At 41.4% G+C, this 25,236-nt stretch overlaps 1 protein-coding gene across 2 annotated transcripts in view; it reads right to left on the minus strand.

Moving 5' to 3' along the window:
* NCALD (neurocalcin delta) overlaps positions 1 to 25,236 on the minus strand; it is a 466,586-nt gene that overhangs the window by 325,582 nt on the left and 115,768 nt on the right. For both annotated transcript variants that reach the window (XM_070383063.1, XM_070383066.1), the window contains exon 2: positions 2,266 to 2,318. The gene's annotated coding sequence lies outside the window, so the exon portion shown is untranslated. The remainder of the gene's footprint in view (positions 1 to 2,265; positions 2,319 to 25,236) is intronic.

Raw genomic sequence — 25,236 nt, forward strand, 5'->3', positions numbered from 1 at the left:
TGAATAATTTTTTATCACTAGCGCCATCTGGAGAAAGACCATGGGGCAACTAAAATATCATACATTGCTGAATGGAATGCAAAATGGCACAATCACTTTGGGAACAGCTAGAGGGATTTTTTTGTATAATGTTAAATATATACTTGCTACACAGTATATGACTCAGTAAACCTACTCCTAGTAATTTACCCAAGAGAAATTAAAACATATATCCATACAAAGATTTACAAAGTGAGCAATTATAATAACTTTATTCATAAGAGCCAAAAACTATAAATAATCTAAATGTTCATCAATTGGTGAATGGATAAATAAATTGTGTTCCATCTACACAATGGAATTCTACTCTAAAAAAAAAACCAAACAACTGGTACTGCAACACAGGGATGAATTTTTGAGATTCTTTGAGATTTTTAAAAAAGAAATCTGAAACAAAAGTCTACATACTCTATGGCTTCATTTATATATTCTGAAAAAAGAAAAAAATCTAGGGACAGAAATCAGATGAGTGATTGTTACTACGAAGGAGCATTCTCTCAGAGGTTGGGTATGTTCTGCATCTTGATTGTGGTGGTGGCTATAGAACTGTTCAAGCTTATCAAACCATCAATTTCAAGAGAATGAATTTTACTGTGTTCATTGTACCTTAGTGAGCCTAACCGAAATAAACAGGTAGATAAACAGAGCTATGACCAAAGGATGGCTCCTGATCAAGTGCATGTCCACATGGAAAAAATCAATCTTGACCCTCTACCTCCCGTCGTACACAATAAAACCAATTCCAGATGTATTGTGGCTCAAATGTAAAAGAAAAATAATATAACTTTCAGATGAAAACGTACAACTTCTTTGTGATCTTAGAATAAGGCCAAGATTTCTTAAATAAGTACAATAGTGCCGACCACAAAAGGAAAAAAAATGGATAATTTACACTATTTTAAAGGAATTTCTGTCCACAAAAAGAGTGAAAGGGTAAACCACAGGAAACAAAAGTAGGTATTTACAACATATATATTCTAACAAGACCTCAAATCCATAACACTTATTATTAAAAATATCTGTAATTCTACAAGACAATTCAACAAAGCAACCCAATTTTTTGTTTCAGAAGACCTGAATAAGCATTTCCCCCCTTTTTTTAAGACTAGAAAGGGCTTTTGACAAAACAAGATATTCAAATAGTCAATTAACATATGAAAGAGTACCCAACTTCATTAACCTACAAGCAAATACAGAACTACAATGTCACTGTAATACTTCACACCCACTAGCACAGACTAAATAATCAACCAAAACAGAAATACCTTGTGCTGAAAAGGATACAGAGCAATCGGAACTCTCATATACTCCCGCTTAGCATGTACATTTTAAATCAATACAAGCATTTAGAAAAACTGATATTATCTGCTAAAACTGAATGTATACTTACCCCCCTGATCCAGACATTCCCTTGCTGCATATATATCCAACAGAAAATGAACATATAACCAAAAACAAAATTTGTCAAAACTGACTCAAGAAGAAATCAGAAAATGTAAATAAATCAGAAACTAAATGAGCAGGTAAAAATTCTCCTTTCAAAGAAAACAATAGGACTCAAATGTTTTACTCCTTTATCATTAAACATTCAAGTAATTCCAATATTTTGAAAACCATTCCTGGCACGGAAAATACCAGAAAGGAAAACTGTATCCAATCTCAAGACTAAAACTAAATCTTAGCTAAAGATAGAAAGGAAAATGCATCATGACCAAGTTGGTTTTATCTTAGCAATGCAAGGTATATAATATTAGAAAATCAATTAATAGAAATTACCATGAACAGATAAAGAATAAAAATCATTTTAACAGCTTAGTAGATTAGAAAAGCTTTCAATAAAATTCAATACCCAAAATAATTAATTTGCTTTTAGCAAATGAGGAATAGGAAAAAAACTTCTTAATCTCATGTAGACTATTATTAAAGTAACTTCATCAAATGATTTAACAGTTTGCCTGCTGTTGGATATTTCAGCTCTCTCCTCTTGTTTTGCTTTATCTGGCAAGTATAGTTTATGGTGTGATGAACGCCTTTGTGCATGTTGATCTAACTTCTCTGTGCAAGCTGTCTAACTTCTCTATGTTTCAATTTCCTCCTGTATAACATGAAAATAAACCTAACTTAAGGGCTGTTGCAGGGATTAAATAAGATGTTGGATTTTGATCTCAGGAAATCTTGGGAGAAAGTCTTGGTTTATAAACCAGAGGAAATTTGTACTGCATTTACCTGGTAGAGGATCTCTCAAAGCACACTGCAAGCTCAAGTCAGAAGAAGTCACTCTGTCAAAAAGAAAGAAAGTTATTGATATAGGTCGTCAGCAACTACAGACATAATATCTGAGGAAAGCTGTCAGTGATGGGGACTATTGTTTGGTACAGGATTCTCTAGCATCATTTGATATCTTCTCCCCCTCCCAGCTACCACATCTCTTGTTCAGTGAAGATGACTACCACCACATTCCCTTCATCTGCCCTTGATCTACAGCATTCCATTTTTGCACAGCAGCCAGAACGAAGTTATAAAACTTGAGCATGACACACCACATCCCTCCTGAAACCCCTCCCATAAGCTCCTCTTATCCATGGGATGACAGCCAAGTTCCCTAGCCTGACTTATCAGGCCCTTGGTCATCTGAGGCCTGCCTACTTCTCTAGCCTGTCTCTCATCCCCGTACCACTGTCTGGGCTCCCACTGCACTGGACTTGCTTCAGTCTCTCCTAGCCAGGTCCCAGCTTTCACACGTGGTTCCCTCTGCCAGGACTACCCTCCCCTTCCCCAACTCACCTCCACCTGGCTAACTCCTGCTCATCTTTCCATTCTCCGCTTAAGTGTCTCATCCTCACTTGGGCCATCTGCTCCCCTTGACCACGTTAAGCTCTTTTATTTATACTTCCAAAGAAACCCGCAAGTCTTCTCTATGATATCATACACGCAACTACTTATTCAATGTATCTTGTCTTCACTGTGAGCCCAGCGATCATATCTGCTTTGTTCATTGCTGTACCCTCATGCCAATCCCAGTGCTGGTCTCACAGTAGACATTTAATAAATATTGAGTCAAAGGATTACTAAACTCATTCCTCAGTTCTTAGCTTTCCAACTCATCTTTTGATTCATAATGATAATTTAATCAACTTCCTACTTCATTACCATACTTCATTGATTAAGATTCACTGGTTGTGAGAGACAATGCTATTTTATGTAACATTAGGAAAGAAAAAAAATGGTTGCAAATTAAACTGTGATACACTAGTAAGATTAAGAATTTTTGTATCTTAAATTCTTAATATCTCTTGTAAAATTTTGTAAAACCCTTAATTTTGTAAAATTCTTTTGTATCTTAAATATCATGTGTTTACTGAAAAGGCTCTGTTAGGCTTATTAATAGGGTAGGTGGGTTTTATTATACTCATAAAAAAAGAAAATGTAAAAATATTAGTGAAATAAATTGGTTGGGGTGCTCCAATTTAATTTGATTTAGACATCCAATCACAGAAGTGATTCACACTTTTGAATCACTTTTGTCACAGGTCCAATGACTGTGTTTTTCCACACAATATTGTCCTCTGTGCCACCAAGAAACTCAGTGATGCAGCGTGTCTTAAAAGAGTACTGCATTGGGGATTTCCTTCTAAGTTTCTGATGCCTTTCCACAGTGTTGATGCTGGCAAGAAACTCTTACTAACAGGTGCCAGCAGAAGACTTCACTAAGCACCTAGGACCACATCCCTCTCTCTGGTGATCATGGAACAGACCACAGACTGCAACAATGAGCGGTTTCATTCGTCTTGTGCCCCCAGATCTACCAAGTTCACGCACACACAGGAAATGCAGCTGCAGCACAGCCATCGCCTGACCAGTTGCAATAAAAGATGCTTTCAGTGCCAGACACAGCCGGGTATCAGAGTATTAAAATGTGAGGAAAGTAAAGTATGTCTTAGAAGCAATGAAATGTGAGAGGTCAAAAAAGACTCTTCAAGAGAACCTGGGAAAGTTACTAAAAGGAAGAATGTGAATTCATTCTTTCCCTCTTCTTCCCTCTCTCTCTCTGTCACACACACACACACACACACACTCAACACTCACTCATGGTCAGAGGCATGACCAGCAGCTCTGAGTCCTCGCCTGCTGGGGCTGGGAGGGTGCAGGAGGCATGAGCCGAGGAGGGCGGGGGGAGCCACCCTCATCCCCAGCCCCGCCCTGCAGCAGGTGCTTCCCTGCTGGAGGAAGGAGGCGTTTCCTTCCTTTCTGCCAACCCAGCCGCGCCCCCATGGACAGTGTCCTCCCAGAGGGACTCTGTTCTCTAACTACTTTTTAACCGATTCAAATACCTTTTGTGCTTCTCTTTTCTGGTTAAAAAAATAATAACATGAAATCGACCTTCTTAAAATTTTAACTGTGTAATATAGTCTGGTTAATCACTGGCACGATGCTGTACCGCAGATGTCTAGAGCTCATTCATCTTGCATAACTGAAACCTCACGCCCATTGAAGAGCAGCTCCCCTTTTCCTTCTCCCCCAGCCCCTGGTTCCCACCACTCTGCCTTCTGCTTCTACAAGTTTGAACTTCTTGATAGCTTGGGTAAGTAGAATCATGCAGTACTGGCTGATTTCACTTGGCATAACATCCTCACCATCCTTCCCTGGTGGCTCAGAGGATAAAGCATCTGCCTGCAATGCAGGAGACCTGGGTTCGATCCCTGGGTTGGAAAGATCCCCTGGAGAAGGAAATGGCAACCGATTCCAGTATTCTTACCTGGAGAATCCCATGGACAGAGGAGCCTATCGGGCTGCAGTCCACAGGGTTGCAAAGAGTCAGACACAACTGAGTGACTTCACTTCACTAACATCCTCAAGGACCATCCATGTTATTGCATCTGACAGGATCACCTTTTTTTGAAGGCTAAATAATATCCCATTATGTATATACACCACATGCATTTATGCGTGCTCAGTCACTTCAGTTGTGTCTGCCTCTTGCGATCTTATGGACTGTAACTCACCAGGCCCCTCTGTCCATGGGATTCTTCAGGCATGAATACAGGAATGGGTTGCCATGCCCTCCTCCAGGGGATCTTCCCAACCAGGGTATCAAACGAACATCTGCCTATGTCTCCTGCATTGCCAGTGAACTCTTTCCCCACTGAGCCAGCTGGGAAGCCCCATATACCACATAGTGAAGTCGCTCAGTCATGTCCGACTCTTTGTGACCCCATGGACTGTAGCCTATCAGGCTCCTCCGTCCATGGGATTTTCCAGGCAAGAGTGCTGGAGTGGATTGCCATTTCCTTCTCCAGATATACCACATAAAATAACACTTATAAGGACACAGCTTTTAAATAAATGGAAGTTTCTTAGAAATGTGTCATCACATTAGCGCTGAGCAGACTCTAGTGTCAGAGGTTTTCTCATTCTCAGCCCAGCATTCCAGGGCCTCAGGATCTCAACTTGTAAATACTCAATCATGGCTGGGAAAAGGATGAGAAAAGGGACACCATTTGAAAAGCCAGTCAACCTCTCTGTGCCTCAGTTTCCTCATCTGTAAATGGTCACATAGGATTAAACGGTGTAGCCATTCAGGGTCCTAGCAAGAAAGAGATCACATACTCAAATGGGAGCTTTTATGAAGGGGATTATTTATAAGATGTATACAGGATTAAGGAAACCACCAAGGGATGGTAAAGCAAGACCTCTTACTGGCCAAATACATGACTGATGTGGTTCATGGACACTAGCCTCCCAGGACCCAGAACAGCATGGAGAGGAGCGGAGAAGGGATCTGGAAGGACAGAGCATGTCCATCTCAGATCATCTCTGAGTTCCCACAGAGCTGCAGTATCCTATGGCCTTTTCCTTACAGAATTAAGTTTGCCACAGCAAGTCTATTTACTCTAAAAGTCTATTTACTCTAAAGATTGGAGAGAAATCCACCAGGATGCATTTTCTCATCATTCTCTTAGCTCAGAGAGCAGCACTCATTTGCTGCTTTTGGAAACAGCTCAGGTTGAGAAGATCACACTCCATGGCCTCTGTTTCTCTTTCACCAAGCTCTTACAAATGTGGTCGAATTGTGTTTTGAGCTAGTAATTGATCTTCCTCCCTCCTTGTCTTATCCCCTGAGATCCTTCCCTCTTTCCAGAAGGAGGTTCCCGCAACGTCCACTGCCTCACAGAAGAGACATTCCAGAGGAGCAAAATAAAGGCTCTTGGCTTTCTAAACCCAAGTACCTGGCATCTCAGAGCACACACAACACGAACAAGCCAGAGCAATGCTGACCACCTGCTCCTGCCCACCACCCCACACCCAGGCCTCAAAGTCTGGAGAGAGAGCTGGGACCGAGTAGACATGATGAGCCTGAGGAAAGGGCCCCCGAGTCCTTCCCCCACAATGCTGAGACAGTAGATGGTCAGCACCACACAAGCTCTTTTCCTCTCCTCACTCACACTCATCTTCAAACCTCCCTTCTCCCCTTCCTTGGCTGCACTGAGCTCCAAGTACCACCCATCTGCCCAGCAGCAGCAGCCAAATCCCAGGGGTGCTCAGGAATCCCAGGGGTGCTCAGTCCCAGGATGGTGTTCTGTGATTTTTAATTTTAAGAATCAAGGATCCCTTTGAAGGCTTGATAAACAGTTGCTTCTAAGGAAGTTCCCAGGATCACTCAGCCTAAAGATCCAGGCCACGGGCTGGGTAGCATATTGTAGCATCCATCCTTTCCAGAGTTTAGAGACACTGCCATGCCCCCAAATGTACGAGCTTTTGCTGCGACTGTTGCACAGATGTCCAGCTGGGCAGCCCTGGCCATTAGAGAGATGTCATGCGGTGTGGTGAAAGCTCTCTCAGAATACAGGGGAGTCACACCGCCTTGAAACAAACATCCATTTGGAGAAAAACAAAAATAAGCTTTCTGAGTAAACATGTTTTTTCTTCTTTCAGAGGAGTTAAGACTATTTCCCAGAGGCTTTATAAAGTGAAGGAAGACTCGAAGTTCTGGCAAATAACAAACTAAAAGCAATAGGGAGGCTGCCCTCCTGCCCATTCTGAACGAGGAGGGGAGCTGAGCAGAGGGTTCAGTAATTACCTGGATGTGCTCAATTGCTAAGTCATGTCCAATTCTCTGCAACCCTATGGGTTGTAGCCCGCCGGGCTCCTCTGTCCATGGGATTCTCCAGGCAAGAATACTGAAGTGGGTTGCCATTTCCTTCTCCAGGGGATATTCCCGACCCAGGCATCAAACCCATACCTCCTGCGTCTCCTGCATTGCAGGCAGATTCTTTACCGCTGAGCCCCTGGGGAAGCCCAATGAACTGGATGACTGCGGCCAAATTGCTTAACCTCGGCATCTCGTTTTTCTCATCTGTAAAAATGCCAGGGGTTTGTGCTCAGTCACTCAGTCGTGTCTGACTCTTAGCAACCCCATGAACTATAGCCCTCCAGACTCCTCTATCCATGGGATTTTCCAGGCAAGAATACTGGAGTAGGTTGCCATGAAGATAATTATCAAGGCCCCTTCCATCTCGTACAGTATATGACTTTCAAACTAGGAAAGGGACTTTCCCAGCTCAGGGTCCAAGGATTTGCCATTGACAAATGAAGCAAAGAAGGAAGAATTGTCATCATCAGCCAACAGGGCTATAGCCTGACAAATAACAGAAAAGAAGTGCTCTGTGGATTCTGTCATCCCGGCCTGGATGCATTCAGGCTGCATTCCCATCACGGATGATACCGCACAAATGGGCTATTCCATGCATCTCAAGAATGCTCCAACCATATTAGGAATTCTCCTAAGTGGCTTCTCTGCAACATTACACAGTGTTGCTCCTGACATGGACATTTCAGTCAGCCCCGAACTCGACTCTAGACAAAAATATTACAACTGGATGATTGTCAAGTGCTCAGTCTAATCACTGCTATTCTTTCCCCAGAGTCCTTAAAAATAAGAGTACCAGATGTTATGCTTGTATATTTAATGGGAAACTGAACGGGGCAAAACACAAAATGCAGCAAGCCTAGTTGTAATATTTAACTGTTTTTGAAAACCCACCATCTAAACATACCAGAAGTAACATATTTTCAGAACTGTGACAAAGTCAAATGTCTTTCAAAACACACACACACACACACACACACACAAAGCCTGTCATGAGTAATTCAAAATAAAGCAATCTGTCAGTTGTAAAATTCAAGAATCCTTTCCTAAGTAGTTTGAATGCGTCCAACTCTCTCAGTAGATACCATATTAACATATGAAAACTATTCAGAGAATTCCATCAACTTCAGAAAATATTAACTAAACAGTTGCTTAGTTAACATCAGGCTGGATCTCCTACAGGTACTTAGCCCTTATCAGAGTGTGTGCTAAGTCGCTGAGTCATGTCCGACTCTTTGTGACCCTATGGACTATCGCCCGCCAGGATCCTCTGTCCATGGGATTCTCCAGGCAAGAATGCTGGAGTGGACTGCCATGCCCTTCTCCAGGGGATCTTCCCAACCCAGGGACTGAACCTGAGTCTCTTACATCGCCTGCATTGGCAGGCAGGTTCTCTACCACTAGCACCACCTGGGGAGCCCCGGCACTTATCAGGAACAAACCTAATTCATCATGTGTTACCCAAACCAGTCCCCCACCCTGCCAGCCCTTCTTATTAATCACACAAACGAGGAACCTGACCATAGTCCACTTTCTCTTCTCATCAATAACCAAATTCTATAGATTGTGCTTACAGAGGATCTTTGTCTCTTACTCTGTCTCTACTCTGTCTCTTTACTGCCACTATCTCAGATCAAATCTTCATCCCCAATCTGCTGAACAAGTTAAGATCTTCCAGCTTTTGACGTCTTCAATGAATTCATTCATCCTTGAGATTTCTCTTTCTCAAATACACAATTGATACGTCATTCCCTTACTCATACCACTCTTCAGTGACTCCCTGTTACTTACAGGAAGGACTCAATGTTCGAGATGGTGTCTGGCTTCACACTCCACACTCCAGCCTTGCCAAACTGTATACAGTTCTCCACTGATTGGTTTCTATTGTGATATTCAGGTCTCCACATCCTAAGTGATCAACACCTTCCCATCTCACCTTCTAAAGGGCCCATCTAACAATTCCACTTCTTTCCAGAGGAAAATTCCTTGACCTCACCTGGCACTACCCTCTTCCTCCACTGCTGAGCTCCAGCCAGATCCCTGTAGGGTCTGCTGCCCTCCACTGGGTCTCAAGTTCAAGATGATTTCCTCAGAGAGATCTTACTTGACCCCCAAAAGAAAATTTTATCCTTCTCTGATGTACTTTGCAACCTGCTATTCCTTTCCCTTTTTGCATTTATCACAATGACAGCTGTATGCTTACTTTTGTGGTAGGTTAGTTCAAAGTTCACCATCCTCAGTGGACACTTACTTCTGTGAATTAGGAATAGTTTAGATCCAAAGTTAATCCCCAGAGGCCTAGCACTCAATAAAAATTTAAGCCAATGTGTGATATCTCCAGCCGCATTGCTTCTATGAATAATTTTCCACTCATTACCACCAAGCAATTAAGGATCACTTCCTCTCTTGCAGCTCAGACAGGTCCCTGAAAAAACTTAAGTCAGAACATTCATGATGCCTCATGCACTTCCACGTCGTTCTTCTACTACAAGCTTCTTGTATTGTTCCTTGCAAAAATCGTGTCATGTCTTTGAGGCAATTCTTCTTTAAGGCAGAATAAAGAGGGTACACAGGGGGTCACATGTTTTCAGATATCAGTTGTGAGGGTGCCACAAGAATGGCAGCAAGATAATTTGGTACTTCAATTGGCATTTAATTGCTTTTTTTTTTTTTTTTTTGCAACACCAAATAACAAACATGAACTTACTATGCTTTTCCTTTATGCTCAGTTCTAACTAAATATTATATTGCTCTTAGGAACCAGGTATCCTACTCAGTGTCACTGATCCATCCCCGGCATCTAGCATAGTGCTTGCATGCTGTAGGTACTAATAAATGATGAAAAATGAACAAAAAACAAACAACAGAATGAAAAATGAACAATTCTTATCCTCAAAGAATTCACTACTTAAAGAAGTAAACAGCAGATATGCCCAAATTTTGAAATCATTACAGATACCTCACAAAATTGTGGCTTTTATAAGAGTTTCATATGGTTTAATCTAATACTTATGCATAGTAGTGTACCTGCATTCATTTTTTTCATTTTTCCATGTTTATTTTTAACTCTCATCCATTTGGACAAGATAAATTGTGGTGCAAACAGCAGGTGTATATAACCAGGTTAACCATATATTTTGGTTTGCCTGACACCAACCTGATTTAAGCACATGGCCTGAAATAAATATTTTCATTGTCAATAATTATTTTATATTCACTATAAATGTTTCACTCTCAAACATGTCCCAATTTGGATGACAAAACTCTGCAGTCTGCTAAAATCCTCTTAAGACATTCTAAGGCTTATGACCACAGCCATAAGAAAGCTTTCTCTCTCTCTGGGTGTTAATGCTTTCTCCTTTGAAGAGCAAAGATTGTGTATGAGCAGAATAAATACTGACTTCCCCTGAAGCCTCATTCTGAGGGGATGTCATATTCCAGGAAAACATAGTCCAAAAGTAACTAATAAACATAATCTTTCCTGGTTCTGGAAAAATACTAAAAAGAATCTAATATATAGCTCACAGCAATTTTTCTTCCAATTTCCTTCCACTCCTCTCCAAGGCCCCACACTTCAGAGCTACAGGGTGGGTGTGGGCCACAGGAGAGGAGCTTGGGCCTTTCTAAAGCCTCAGGACCAAACTCCTTCTGCCTCTCACTCACTCCAGCCCATTAACCTATCTTTAGAGTCTTCATCAGGGAATTCTAAACAGCAGAGAGCAGATCTGGCAACTTTCTTTAGAAGAGAGAGGAGGAGGAAGAATCTAAGTAAAGGCAAAATTCTTTCAAGGGTGAGGGGGGAAGGATTTCAAACACTGTATGTCAAAAATAAGTTACACAGACACCAAAAACAGGCACAGAGACTATACAAGATTAAAAGAGATGAAAGAGACATAATGGATCAAATGGATTCAAGATCCAAAACTTGTCTGAAGACATTTGAGTATGGACTGTATATTAGATGACTTTGTAGAATTACTGTTAATTGTCTTGGGTGTAATAATGACATTGTGGTTACTTAGAAGCATGTCCATATCCTTAAAAGAAACATGTGGAAGTATTTAGGGGTGAAGTACCATGATGTACTCAAACTATATACAAATGATGCAAAAGGAGAATGTGGACATTATACATACATCGTACTTAAACACAAACTTAGTCCAACGTGTATAAATATGAACTAAGCGAGAGAGGAAAAGTGCATGTATCAAAATGAAGGAACTATCACTATGTACAGTTCTGTTGACTTTTCTGTAGGCTAATTTTAAAAATGAAAAGAAATGGAAAATAAATAAATAATAAGTAAATAAACAAAGTCCTTTTCACGTGCATATTCAATATTCTACACAATACCCGAGTATTCTTTGAAGCTCCAACTGCAAGGACCCAAGGAAGAAACAATGCCCACAGCTTTTCATGTTGGGAGAGATTGTTTATTAAATCCTCAGGGAATCTAACTTTCTGATGGGAAAGTAATAGCTCCGGGCAATGCCATGAGGAGGACTAGCTCTGGGAGGAGTCAAAACTGACCTCTAGCATTTCCTGATGGCCTCTGCAACGTGGGCCCTGCCCCAGCACAAGGCAGTCTCCTTCCTGTGGACTTTGTCGCCCCTTTGCCCACCGTATGTGGGTTCCATCACCCCTCCTGATAAATGACCAGCAATTCAAGAATGAGTATGAGGCAGCCCCAGTCCCCCAGTGACTTATTCCATGGGTGACTACTTAATTCATCATTCAGATCAAGATACTTTGGAGAAGGCATGTACATCCTAGGTCACTACAGTCATGTCTGACTCTTTGCAACCCTATGGACTGACAGACTCCTCTGTCCATGGGATTCTCCAGACAAGAATACTGGAGTGCGTAGCCATTCCCTTCTCCAGGGGATCTTCCCAACCCGGGGATTGAACCCAAACCTCTTCTGTCTCCTGCATTGGCAGGCAGGTTCTTTACCACTGCATCACCTGGGAAGCTTAAGGAGAAGGCAACAGGGAGTTAACCAGACAGGGTACTGGGACAGCACATACTCTGAGACTAGCCCAGGAAAACTGGAACTGTCTCAATAACATTTGGGTATATGTCCATCCTACTTATATCCCATAAGCACATGTATCAAACAAATATGTAAAGGATGCCAATAGCAATCTTTAACCATATATCAAAACAATGTATTTCAAAGAATTCAAAGGAGGAATGAAGTAATTCCTTTGTAGGAATCAGGAAGAGAATCTCGGGAAAAAAGGAATTTCAAGCTCATGTTAAGATATTATAGTAAGATTTCTGCAGTTAGCAATGGGACGCAAGGTCATTCCAAATGGAATTATGTGAGCAAAAGCCAAAGTAGGAAAGCATGGGGTATGCCAGGGAAATGGGAACCATCTAATATAGCTGATCTAAAGAGGTGCCCACAGAAAAGCCAAGGAGATGAGCCGGGGGAGGTAAATAGGAGTTGTAGGAAAATTGCATGCTCTGTCCAACAGACAATAGGGAGTCACTGAGTGTTCAGAGTGAGGATGGTAGTAAGACTGTGAATGGCCTTGACTATCAGGCTAAGCACTTAAGCCCAGGGAATCAGACAGACCTTTTCCAGAAGATTCTTATACAATAAAAATATCCATAAGTATAAATCCATATTCTCTATCCTAAAAACATGAATGATAGAAACCAAAAGTGGTAAAGAACCCACCTGCCAATGCAGGAGACATAAGAGACGTGGGCTTGATCCCTGGGTCAGGAAGATGCCCTGGAGTAGGAAATGGCAAGTCACTCCAGTATTCTTGCCTGGAGAATCCCATGGACAGAGGAGCCTGGTGGGCTACAGTCCATGGGGTCATACAGAGTCAGACACAACTGAAGCGAAGGGACATTTTCCAGAAGAGTCTTACACAATAAAAATACCCATTTTTGTAAATGGGTATTTTTGTAAATGCATATTATCTAGCCTAAAAATATGAATGAAATAAACCAAAAGAAAACTGTCACAGGTGTTGACGCCATAAGCTTCTCAAAACCACCTTTACTCTCTCCTGTGGGAGGTTCTGTTTTGTATGCTGGGCCAAGTATCACTTCTTCCGTCAATGTTTCCTCATCAACTTCTCACTTCTGTTGCCTGAAAACCACTGTCACAGAAATAGAACTGAGAGAATTTAAAAGTTCAGAATGTCCAAGCTTGAGAGGATGAAAACAGAAAACACAGCATTTGAACTAAAGGAAAAGCAAGTTACCCAGAGGTGAGAGATGTGATAAATTTCCACTGGGCATAGGAAATTACATTTTCAAGGCACAGCACGTTTTGAAAGCAAGTCCTTCTACCCCACCCCAAGAAGCCTGAGGCAATCTCGCATTTAATAAGACTAATTTATCTTTCCCAAAGGTTAATTTACAGATATTTATTGGATTACATAGGGAATTTCAGGGGGAGAGCAGTAAAAGATAGTTTTTCAGCTGTTTTTAATTCTATTGTAGCTAAGTTTGACTAGGCAAGAGCACATGCCTCATAGAAGAACAAGTCATTCTGGAGAAAAACTATTAATATCAAATCTTTCCGGAAAAGGTGGACAACACTGGCAAAGCAATCTCCTTTTCAGAGGAGAATGGCCCAACAGGAAGCCAGTGCTCCAGGCTCTCAATACAAAGCCAGGAATATTTGTAAACAGAAAGCACATATTCTCTTTCTATAGAGGGTGTGCCCGCTCTTCAAACATATTCCCTGGTCAGTTAAGGCCATAAATGAATGGAGAAAAGGCTGAGCTAGAGAAGTTGTTCTTGAGTTTTCAGTCCATGGAGTTCATATCTACAAAGGACATCCGGGAAAAATAAACAGGAGACAACTTTAAGAGGCTTCCGTCAGGCTTTGAGGTTTCAAAAAGATAACTGCAATTAAATGGAACACATCAAATATGCTTAAGTCCACAAAGTCATGCATATATATATATATGCATACTATTGGAAGATGAAAGGGACTCAGATTCATGATTTTGATGCTTGGTAAATAAAAGAGTCAAATATTTATCTTGTCTCTCCTGTGTGAATAGCACCACTGGGTAATCAAAAAGTAGATGAGGGGAAGCAATTCTTTATGAAAGTATTCCATCTGCTAAATGAAAACATAAGTCTAAAATAAATATAACCATTTTGCCAGCCCCAGTGAATAAAGGAATCTAAGCACTGAGCATCAGCAAGAGTTAACATCACAAAAAGGACAAGACAGATATTACATGCTTCCTGATGGAAGAACACTCTTAGAATGTTGCCAAAGGAATTATATCTGAGTCTGATCAAGCCTCTAAATCCTTCTACCACATTACAGGGCTACAGAAGACAGAGGAACAGTGGAATGTGTCATGACTGTGAGAAACTCTACGGGTCAGCAGACTGGGTTCATCCACAGATAAACTATAAGGAAAAGAGAGATGGAGCAGGAACCTATAGATTAAAAGAAAGCTGTAGCATTTTTTTTTAAATAAGCACATTCATTTTTTTTAAAGCTGCTAAACTATAGGACCTAAGGATGCACATTTGGGTGATTACTGTTAAAGCGTAGGTAATGGTTACTTGTGAAGGGAAGTAAGGGGTTGATTGACACAGGGAACATGGAAGAGGCTTCTGGAGTGGGTGGTAATTTTTACCTGCTGAACTTTGGTTGTAGTTACAAATGCTTTTGCCTTATGGTAATTGACTAAGCTGGACTTCCCTCATAGCTCAGTTGGTAAAGAATCTGCCTGCAATGCAGGAGACCCAGGTTCAGTTCCTGGGTTGGGAAGATCTGCTGGAGAAGGGATAGGCTACCCACTCCAGTATTCTTGGGCTTCCCTTGTGGCTCAGCTGGTAAAGAATCCGCCTGCAATGCAGGAGACCTGGGTTAGATCCCTGGCTTGGGAAGATCCCCTGGAGCAGGGAAAGGCTACCTACTCCAGTATTCTGGCCTGGAGAATTCCATGGACTATACAGTCCATGGGGTCACAAAGAGTCAGACACCACCGAGCGACTTTCACTTTCACTTTCTAATTGACTAAGCTATATATTTCACTTGGAAGAGGGGATCTATCTGTGTTTTGTTTTACAACAAAGTAACCTGATTTTTTAAAAAAAGAAGATACTTCTAGCAAACTCCTTAGAAGCATGAAAAAGGATATAAAGAAGCTTCTGATATTTTCCAAATTTAGGGGAAGTATGATAGATAAATAATGCATCAATGATTTATATTTGGGGAAGGAGAGTTAAAATATATTCAATACATTTCTATAATAAATATTAGAATAAGTTGGCTAGGAAGAAATATAATTCAATGAAGAAAACATGAAAGGAAAGATGCTGACTGGCTATGGCCTCCATTCCCAATAAATCTCATTGTGATTCCCTAAAAGTGTTATATGGTGGGGGGCTCATCCCCCACCCCCCACCAAAAAAGGGGATGACTCAACAATCATGGGGCAAGCCCTATATAAAAATCAAAACTTAGAATACTAATGTTTTGGGAAAACACCAGGCTTTTTTGTTGATTTTCTCCCTCAGAGAAACAGCTGCTGATTTTTCCCCTTGGAAGCACATTCCTAGGCTCTTGAACTCCTGGCCTTGGACACTTGATGACCACATGACCTAAGGTATCCACTATAAATTAACTGTGTCATTTGATCCCCATACCATAGACTCAGTTACGTGCAGTCCCAGTCTGTCACCTATATAGATATATATATGTATAATATATATGATAGGTCTACAGCAGGTCTGGAAGGTACAAGAAGTTATATAATTAGGTGACTCAGCTTCCTATGGCCACTACTTGTGCTACATTGCTTTCCCTTTCTCAGCCCACACCCATGACTTCATAAGGAGCTCCCTGTAACCAGTTAATGATCAAAAAAAGATCATTCTATTACCAGCACTAGCTGGAAACAGACTGGTGCATATTCACTCAGAGTGGCCCTGGAAAATAGTGGAGAAAGACAATCCTGCCCGTTGGTAGAACTTTACAGTACGTCTGAATATCCACTTTGTTTAGGCTGAAAAATAGCCAGAAGTGCAAATCTATACCAACTCATAAGTAGTAGTTAATGATTTAGCCAGATGGTCAGAGAATTAGAAAGGATGGAATTGGAAATTTGGTAAAAAGGAGGACTGTGAAATAGGTGTATGGATGATCTTTTGGAATGGAGAAAGGGTATTGAATATTTGTGTGTGTGTGTGTGTTCACACTCAGTTGCTCAGCCATGTCCTACTCTTTATGACCCCATGACCCCACCAGGCTCCTCTATCCATGGGATTTTCTAGGCAAGAATACTGGAGTGGGTTGCCATTGTCTCCTCCAGGGGATCTTCCCTACCCAAGGATCAAACTTGCATCTCCTATGTCTCCTGCATTGCAAGCAGATTCTTTACCACTGAGCCATCAGGGAAGCCCCATGAAATATTTGTATCCCTTGTGAATATCCACAAAACAGCACCACTGCAGAGGCTCTCAATGATAAGGTAGACAAGATAACATTCTGAGGATGTCAGATGACAGTCAGCCTTTTTTCCCCAGTGCTTTCCCTATGCTTTTTTTTTTTCCAGTGCTTTCTCCAAAGACTTGCCTTCAGAGTGTCAATGGCAGCATCAAGCTGGTTGTGCAAAGACCCACCAAGGCAAATCTTGCTATCACCATTGCTGAGTTCTCAACTTCCCAACAGCAGGAGCCAACAGTGAGCCCTGGTGGACCAGCTAGCCAATCTGATTACCTTGGGTTGATTACCTTGATCTCCTTCCAGAAAGAAGGAGGCAAAGATTTATCCTCCCTGGAATAAATACATTCTGGATATGGATTTGCCTTTTGCAAACACCACCATTCACATACTTATTGATCATCATAGTACCCATCACAACATTTCTTCTGACCAGGCACTAATTTCTCAGCAAAAGAATTACAGCAACTGGTTTATGACCATGAAATTCTCTGGTCTTGCCACACACTCCATCATCCAGAAGCAGCTGGCGTGACAGAATGGTGGAATCACCAACTGAAGGCTCAGTATTGTCACCCACTGGGAGATAACACCTTGAAAATTTATGGCACTATCTTATAGCCTGCAGTATATGCTTTGAGTCAACAACCCATATAGAGTGTTATTTCTTCCATAACTAGGACACTTGGATCTGGAAACCAAGGATTAAAGTTATAGGGTCTGCTTTTATTATTACACTTAAACAAAATTTTGCTTCCCACTCCTGAGATTTGGGGCTCTGCTAGTTCCATTATGGGCACAAAAAATGGTTCTACCATACTCAAATTTGAGACTTCCTCCTTGTCATTTTAGACTCCTTGTGCCATTAAACTAATGGACAAAGAAAGGTTTTGCTGTCCATGTTAAGTTGATTGGTCCCAAATGTAAAGATGAAAATAGGACTGCTGCTAAACAATAGGGGCCTGAAGAGAGATGTCTGTAATTCAGAGGATTCTCTGGGGTTCCATTTATTACTTCCATGTTCAGTAGTAAAGTTGATGGAGGATTTTACCAGCCCAATAAAGAAAGAACGACTAGGGACACAGACTCTTCAGGAATGAAGCCACAATCCAGCAGAGAAAGAATCCTCACAAACCAAAGGACTAGTTAAAAGGAAGCGGTACATGAAAGTGGATAAGAGAAGAAGAAAAGCATATAGCTACAGATATAGTTTCATATTGTTGCTGTTGTTCAGTCGATAAGTCATGTCAACTCTGCAACCCCGTGGACTGCAGCACGCCAGGCCTCCCTCTCCACCATCTCCTGGAGTTTGCCCAAATTCATGTTCATATGCAGATCCTATATCTATCTACCTACCACTATATATCAGTTATGGCCTTGTGATCAGCTAGAGAAGTGAGAACTACAGCAACTATGTGTATTTTCTTCTTTGTTTTTTTATGTACATATTTGTATATAGAAATCACTTCCTCCTTTTTCCTTTCCCCTGCTCTGTCATATCAGGGATGCTGGTTGATCGTTTAACTTTACAATTTAGCCTTGTGGGTTATACAGTGGGATTTTGACTAACCTTAGTGAGAGTCACTAAGCTCATTCAAACATGGATGCACTGACTGATGAAACTTTGTTATCTCCCTTATTGGGGGAAAGGGGAGCATGCCTTCATTTGTTAAAGGGATAGTTGTATCAAGGGAAGCACTTCAATGCTGCTGGGGTTGTTTTATCGAGTTTGTGTGTGGGTAGAAGGCTGTGAGCGGATGCAGAAGAGACAAAGGGATGGACTGTGCCTCACAGCACCTTCCTCGCTCAACCCCACACTCTTTTCTGTGGACGTTCTTCCTTTCTATGTACATTCTATGCACACCACCTTTTTCAGACTAACTCAGCAGCTGGCTTCCTATTGGGTTCTATCATCTGGGGCACTAGCAGGAAATTGGAAGACAGCAGAAGGGAGAAGGCGTTCTGTTTCTTTGGATTACTGGCTGTGCCCACAGGAGCAAGGGCAGTGATGCCTCAGCTGGCTCTTGAGGACCCTGGCTTGCCCAGGCACCTCACTTCTCACAGAAGAGGGGAAGTGAACCAGCTGAGAGCAGGGACTGTCTTGGACTTATGGGTCCCCTAGTGCCTGGCCTACAGCAAAACTCATAGCAGTTTCATGGGTGTTTTATTCTGGTTTTATTTTGGTAAAACAAATATACAGAAAAATTACCTTCTGGACCATTTTTAGGTGTACAGTCATGTTAAGTATGTTCACTTTGTTGAAACAGATGTCCAGAACTTTTCACCTAGCACATCTCTATGCCCATTAAATAACAAGTCCCCTTTCCTCCTCCTTCCAACCCCTGGTAACCACCACTCTACTTCCAGTTTCTATTAGTTTTACCACTTTAGAAAAATAGGCAGATGATTTCTTTTAATTAACATAATTGTAGAATCTCCAAGTTGGAAAAAACCTTAGAAGTAATCTAGTTTAGAAGTTACCTAGTGCATGGTCCCACCTTCTCCATCTTAAATCCAGTAACCATTACTTTTTAATCATCTGATCTATGCTGGAAAAATCCCAGTGACTGCTTCAAAAAGGTGACCCATACTATGAGGAGACACTTTCTGAGATTTAAAAAAAAAAAAAAATCAGTTCTTTCTTACATTAACAGGAAATGTTGAACTTATCCCCATTGATCTTGGTCTATTTTCCAGAACAGAACAAGTTTCACTTCATTGAAGTTTACATGTTTTTGTGGTATTTTAAAAACATGATTTTATCATGTGTTTTAGCCTGCAAGATTTGCATGGAGAAAATCAGGAACACAAGTTAAGACCATCAACTGCTGCTGATATTCAACACTCAGCAACAGCATACCATGTAGCCAGAGGTCTCCATAGCCAACGGGAAGGCAGAATTCAGGAGCCAATTTAAAGAGTGAATAAATTCTTGTTCCTGAGACCCGTTGCACACCCAGGCCTTTAAAAATAAATCTTCTTCCACATGTTCACAGGATTACTGACAGTTTCTCATTAGATGACTACTTAGCTCATTAATAAACCAAGAGATTCTCTCCAAGGTAGTCACAATATTTATTGTGATGCAAAGACGAAAACTGTCACTAATGAAATCTCATTCAGAAAAGTGCATCACCTCAAGATGATTTCTTTTTTAAAAACTTGTTATTAATTTAATTAATTTATTTATTTTACTTTACAATATTGTATTGATTTTGCCATACAAGATGATTTCTGAAGTTACAGAGGCAGGATACAATCCTGTTCTTGCAGTGTTTCAAGCAACATTCATGGCAACCTCTTCCTCAAATAACTGAACCATAAGTTCTTTATACCACAGATTTACACTGTTGCTATGTGTGCTCAGTTGCGTTGTGCCCGACTATTTACAACCCCATGGACTGTAGCCAACTAGGCTCCTCTGTCCATGGGATTCTTCAGGCAAGAATACTGGAGTGGGTAGCCATTCCCTTCTCCAGGAGATCTTCCTGACCCAGAGATCAAACCTGGCTCTCTTGAGTCTCCTGCATTGGTAGACGGATCCTTTACCACTAGCACCACCTGGGAAGCCCCATAGAAATATAACCAAATAATAATAATAATAACAAATTTGAAGAACATGGAGGCTATGATGAAATGCCTCTGATGGAAGATCAGGAGCTGAGCGAGCCTTGCACAAGAATTTGACTATAGGAGGTTACTGCCTCTGAGATGTGATATATGCCTTGGGCAACTGTCTTCAGCATCTTCATCATGATTATTGTTGAATGCACTCAGTATGCCTTGGATATACTAGAAGCATTTAATGTCAGTTTAAGAGAGAAATGTAAAAATTGGTAAAGGCCAGGAAGCAATAATTTATAAAGAATAAATGTAAATTGTAAATAAACATATGGAAAAACCTCTCTGGCTTGTAATCAAAGAAATGCCAATGGAAACAAAGTAAGATACTGTTTGTGTCTCATCACTGAGAACAACAGGCATTCTCAGTACTATAGACATGTAAGCTGGTGCAGCCTTTCAGAGATTAATTGCTAATATGTAACAGGAACCGTAAAAATATTAGTATATTTTCATCCAGAAACTTTATTTCCTGAAACAAAGAAATAACTTTTTAAATGGGCACACAAAAAGTGTGTACCAGGGTTTCACAATTTGTAATCATCAAAAATCAAAAACATCCAGGGTGTAAGTGTGTGAACTTCAAAATCACCTAAATAAACAGTGAGATGGTGTTCAAAAAAAAAAAAAAAAATCCAAATAGCAAGCAGTGGATGGTAAATAAGTTATGACTCACCCAGAAGATGGAATTCTATGCAACCATTAATAAAAACAAACATTACATAGCACTTACCATGCAGCAGCCTCTATTCTAAGCAATTTGTAAATATATTAACACATTTAATCTTTACTATAATTCTATGATGTAAGTACTATTATTGCCCCCATTTTACAGAGAAAAACTAAGGCAAAGAGGTTAAGTAATTTGCCCAAGACCACTGATTTAGATGGCGCTGAGCTATTCAAACTCAGGAAGGCTGTTCTGATTGCAGAATTCTGTACTCTCAACCATCATACCATTATACTATAGAAGAATATCTAATGTCACATTAAAAATCTCAAAATATACTTGTAAAAATGTTTTAAATGAAATTATATTGGGTGCGTGTGTGTGAAAGGTTGCTGCTGCGAGCCAAGTACTACACCAGGATTTGTGACCTCCAGAGGAGAGGATTCTGATCTGGGGTCAGAGATGAGGCTTGACTACTTGGAGCATTTTGTGTAGCAAAGTTTTATTAAAGTATAACAGAGATAGGGAAAGCTTCTGACAGATATCAGAAGGGGACAGAGAAAGTGCCCCCTTGCTGGTTTGCAGCAAGGTGTTTTGTCTGTTAGAAAGCTGTTAGTCATGTAAGAGAGACACCTCAGGGCTGACGGAGTTTCACCAGGCCCCTCTCCCACAATCTGCACTTTTGAGATAAGATGGCATGAGGTGTATCATCCCCCAGCCATAAAACAATTGACAAGAACACTGGTTTGTTGAGCCATTATCAGCCCAAGTTTTGAGAAAATAAAAGTTAGTCTTAGGCAGAACCATTTTGAAGAAAGGCAAATTCCAAAGCAAATACACAGTTTCATTGACCTAAGAAAACACACATTGGTTAGCTCAAGGCAGAGCCAGGTGTCGTCAACACAGAATTAAAAGAACCCCCTTTTAATTTCATGTAGAGAAGGAAAAGAAACATCTGCCATTTGCAGTTTATTTCCTCCTGCTGCCTGGGGACCTCTGGCCTTCCCGCCTGTTACCCTCTCATATGTGTATAATATATATGCACATGTATGGCAAAATACCAACTGTTATTGAAATCATATACAATGTTTTAAACTTTTTTCTTTCTTCTATTTTTCTAATTTTATTTTTTTGCCAAGAACACATGTAGTTGGCCTTCTGTAGCCACTGGTTCCACATCCATGGATTCAACCAACCACAGATCCACAGAAACCTACCCACCCAAAGAAACCCATTGGTGAAAACCACAGATACAAGAGCCCACGGTACTAGGCAATTTTATACAAGGGACTTGAACATCTATGGATTTTGGAACCAATCTCCCACAGATGCCAAGGGATGACTGTGTTACATTCATAAATTTCAAAATAAAAGAATGCTCTCGGTACCATCACTGAAATATTCCTGATGGCCACTGCCCTCAGCCTAGAACTGGAAGGGACCCAGTTCTTAGCATGACTATTTGAACAAACTGAAGTATTTCACATCAGTTTGCCTCCTTCTTTCTTGACCATGAGATACAGCTGTTGTTTTTAAATCTTCAAGAAAACTAAATAAAGGACCTTAACCTGAACTGATAGCACTTTGTGTATATATATATATCTTTTAACAATAAATATTTGTATGATTTCAACACCTGAAGTTTCAAAGCACTCAACCTGTGCCCAAATAAAGTCTCTCTACGCTCTGCCTTCAACCCTGAGCCATCTGAGTTTATCAGTGTGCATATACTTAACTTTAGCAACAGTTTCCAGCTGGTGAGGATACTGTTGCTTCGTATGGGGTCTTCTAGGGCCTCTGACTCATTGAAATTTCCTAATGGCCATTGCTTTACGGTACTAAACTGATCCTAGGGCTCCTCCATGGTAATTCTCAACTGAACCGATTTGGGGATTTAAATTGCCTTCAGGGAATGGGCAAATAAAATATGACAGAAATCAAACCAGCACCATCCACACAGACTCTGTCCACACCATGTGGAAAGAAAACAATTGTCTGTGGGCCAGTGGGACAGAGGCAGTAATTACATTCTGTCAAACAGCAATCCTTGCTGTGGACATCCATCACATAGTACTGTGTGCAGGGTTTGCAAAGTATGTAAGAAACAGGGTGAGCCTGTGTGCCTGCAAAGGGTGCTGCATCAACTTTCACCAGAATCAAGTCCACAAACTCCCTGGCTGTTCTCCCCACCTGGCATTTGGTGGCCTTGATTATTCCCGTGGCAGAAAAGCCCCTAGGAAACCTAAGCAGAAGGCTCAAGATTCTATAGCATTAACCAGAATAGCACATAAATATGTTTAGGGGACGTATCCCTGTGCACTAGTAACCCATTCCACAATTTTCTAACATTCACTTTGGCAGTGTTGTTGAGATCCCTCTGGGCTCCAAAACTGCAACCGAGTGGGCAGAATTCTAAGGTACCCCCAAGACTCCATTGCCCAGGCTGTATCCACCTGTATAATCCCTCCCCTCTAGTGGGGAACTGTGATGGGATGGCCACTTCCTCAATTAGGTTACATTATATGCTTCCCCAGTGGCTCAGACGGTAAAAAATCTGCCTGCAATGCGGGAGACACAGGTTCGACCACTGGGTCAGGAAGATCCCCTGGAGAAGAGAATGGCTACCCACTCCAGTATTCTTGCCTGGAGAATCCCAAGGACAGAGGAGCCTGGTGGGCTACAGTCCTAGGGGTTGCAAAGACTTGGACATGACTGAGCGACTAACACTTTCACTTCCTTTCATATGACTAGTAGTGAGGGGGCACCCACTCCATCCCAGCCAGCCAGAGAGAGGTGAGTTCCTCCTGGCCTGGAAGAAAGCAGACATCTGTGCTGCAAACTGCCTATGGGAGAGACAACTGGCATGGAACCTCAGGAGTTCTCGAGAGCTGAGGGTGCTCCCGGCCAAAGGCTAGCAAGGAAGGAGGGATGTCAGTCCTACAACCTCAAGGAAATGAATCCAGCCAACAACCAGTGATCTGAGAAGACAGCCCTGAGCCTCAGATGACAGCCCCAGCTGCCACTGGATTTCAGCCTGAGATGACCTTGAGCAGGATCCAGCTAGCCTATGCCGGACTCCTGACCCCCAGGAACTAAGAGATAATAAACTTGTGTTATTTGAAGTCCAAGCCCCCAGCAATAGAAAACTAATGCAATGACCATCCTGGTGACATTATCAGCACATGTGCTGCTAAAGTTCTTTCTCATACTTCTACTCTCTTCAGAAGGAGTGCCTGTCCATAACATTCACCCCTAAGGAACACAGAAAGGGATAATTGATATCTGTTTAATACTTTGGAGTTCATTGAACCTCCACATGAAATCTCACTTGAATTTTTCATCATTAATCTGAAGGAGTGCAGGCAGTGATAATTAGAAACAAAGATTCAGGAGCCACGCTGCCTGAATTTGACTCCCTCTTCTCCCCCACTTACTCACCAGATGAGCTCAAGCCAATTCCTTGACTTCTCTGTGCCTCAGTTTCCTCACCTGTAAAACAATATGATAAAAGCCTAGCTCCTATTAAGCACTGGACAAGTGTTTATTGTTCTTATAATCAATGCTGGAATCTAAATACACCACAAAAGCACAACTAACTTTGCTTGTTTCCTGCTATAAAACATTGCAAGAACTAAAGCCTATGGTTTTAGCAGGTTCTACAACATTGAGTGAAAGTCACTCAGTCGTGTCCAACTCTTTGCAACTCCATGGACTATACACAGTCCATGGAATTCTCCAGGCCAGAATACTGGAGGATTCTGAATGAACTCCAGAATTCCGGAACACTGGAGTGTGTTTTCCTGGAGAAAAGTAACCCACATCAGGGAAAGAACAGATTTCCACCATTTACCTATTGTCCTGAGTAGAATGTTAAGGAGGGTGGGGTGTGGGGGGATGAACACGGGCAAGAAAGAATGTGCTTTTTGCACCCCCTAGAAAAGACCACAGCTCCAGGGGCAAGCAGGAGTGTGACCAGGTAAATCAAATCCTGGTTCCAACAGAATTCTGGATTTGAGATGAGACACAGATGCAAGTGGGTTCATGATGCTATAATTAGACTCACACAGCCCACATCACACACACTCTGGAGCATAGACGGGCTGCCATGTTGACTAGCTGCAACAGGCGTTCCTCCCAGGTAAACTCAGTCACAGAAAATCCATTAAAAAACCAGTTGGCGGAGGGTTGGCAATGCCTCCCAAGGGGCTGCCAAATCCATATGTGACAATAGTGGTCTTGTCACTGGGATTGTTCAAGGTGAGCTGCTAGAGTATCCACCTTCTTAATATGGAGACAGGCTACTTTCTAGTTCAAAGAGTA

This window comes from Bos mutus, chromosome 14, assembly GCF_027580195.1.
Source record: "Bos mutus isolate GX-2022 chromosome 14, NWIPB_WYAK_1.1, whole genome shotgun sequence".
NCBI classification, from domain to species: domain Eukaryota; kingdom Metazoa; phylum Chordata; class Mammalia; order Artiodactyla; family Bovidae; genus Bos; species Bos mutus.